Below are 2184 nucleotides of genomic sequence, written 5' to 3' on the forward strand. Positions count from 1 at the left end.
AATCCCATATTAACTCAAAATACCTATTCAAAATTTTACCGTTATTCAAGTCACAAGATCCACATATAGATATGTTAAATCCAAAAGAATACTTTTCGCTTTTACGAAAGGCAGCCCAAATTATACTTATCCCTTCTTCTTCTTCAAGTGCCCTGTCCGTTGCGAACGTTGACTATTAACATGGCAATTCTGATCTTGTTTGCGGCGCTTCTGAATAGTTCGACCGATGTGAGCCCGAACCACTTCCTTAGATTTTGGAGCCACGAGTGTCTTCTCCTGCCTGGCCCTCGCTTACTGTCTATTTTTCCTTGGACAATCAATTGCAGTAGACGGTACTTATCGTGTCTCAATATGTGGCCTAGATATTCAAGCTTTCTTTGTTTAATTGTATTCACGATTTCTTTCTCCTTTCCGATTCTCTGGATTACCTCTATGTTGGTGACATGTTCGGTCCAGGATATACGAAGAATGCGTCGGTACACCCACATTTCGAATGCTTCTAGTTTTCTCGTGAGCGTCTCCGTCAGCGTCCAGGCCTCCACACCACACAGTAAGATCGGAAAAATGTAGCATTTAACTAGACGTAGTTTTAGGGGAAGAGACAAATCCCTGCTTATGAGGAGCTACTAATCCCTAAGCCAGGAAAACCTGCTGAAAAAACAACATCCTACATACCTGTCAGCCTCTTCTCTGCTATGGCAAAGTTACTAGAAAAATTACTTGTAGAGAAAGTAGAATTAATTCTGAAAGCAAATCAATTAATTCCTAACCACCAATTTATTAAGAGCGAAAAATGCCACCATAGAAAAAGTCCATCGAGTTATAAAATTATAATATAAATCCTTTGAAGATCAGGAATACTGCTCTGGTGAATTTTTAGTAATCGCCCAACTTTCGTCGAGGTTTAAGGACGCAGTGGAGTGTAGTTGGTCCGACGCTCTATATCATCTACACAGCTGATCTTTCCACCAGTAAAAATATAACAATTGCAACAGTATGAAGATGATATCGCTGTTATGGCATCTCACAAAGATCCTGTCATTGTTTCTCAAATCTTGCAGACACACTTGGATGTTATTTACTTATGGCTAAAAACTTGACGAATTAAAGCAAATGGAATTAAATTTATCCATGTCACCTACACCCTACGAAGAGGTGCCTGTCCAACTAATGCATTAAATGGTCAGTTCTTGCAACAAAAAGAAGATGCAAAATATCTGGAAATCTTAGACAAGGAAAGAGAATGGACGCGTAATCGTATGGAATTGACTGAAGCCTAAATTGGCACCAACCGGCACCAGAAAAGTTGCCAGGTCATATTTTATTTCTTAAGTAGATTGAGAATAATGGATATATACGTATATTAATCAATAGATTTTTTTTAATTTATAATTGAACACTAACATAATGATTACTTTTTTAACATGTTTTTATCATTCCATATTTTTTACTAGATCGATATAGTGTTTCAGTAACTCAGTAAATTAAAGTTGAAATCAGTAGATCTACTGAAAAATCACCTACTACCTCTTGCATAGTTACCTGGTAACTCGCGAGAGGTAGTAATGGACAACGTACAGTCACAAAACATGGCGATCACATTTAAAGTGGCTTCGCTTTTCGAAGGTTTATTAAATGAACGTTACCTGTCCTCTCTCTTTCCTTGTCTAAGTTGGGAATCTATCTGGACCGATGATTAACTTGGAGGATACTTATATTTGCTAAGTGAAGGCAACTGGGCTTAAAACAATTTTTATTGGAAGTTAGGTCGTAAATCACAACTAACAGTTAACAACAAATTGATAATTTACAAAGTCGTTCAACCCAAATATCGAAATCCACCCTCAAGCACCCCACTGGAATATCGAAATCCCACAAATATTCCAGTCCAAAGTACTTAGGATTATCGTAGACGCTCCATGGTGTGTAACTAACAGTGTTATTGCTCGTGATGTAAAAAAATAAAATCTGCCAAAGAAGAAATAACCTACTTTTCCCAGAAGTATGAGGAACTCATAGAAAATCACTACAAAGCATTGGCTCAACCGCCAATGAGACGTCCCGTCCAACGAATTCCTAAATGTTTTGTTACTGTCGTCAACATTTGCCTATTGTAAAATTTTACAGATTGCAAATTAAATGGTACGTTTATTAAAAAAAGGTATTAGCAATTAAACAAACAAA

Source organism: Diabrotica undecimpunctata, chromosome 3 (assembly GCF_040954645.1).
Source record: "Diabrotica undecimpunctata isolate CICGRU chromosome 3, icDiaUnde3, whole genome shotgun sequence".
Taxonomy (NCBI): Eukaryota; Metazoa; Arthropoda; class Insecta; order Coleoptera; family Chrysomelidae; genus Diabrotica; species Diabrotica undecimpunctata.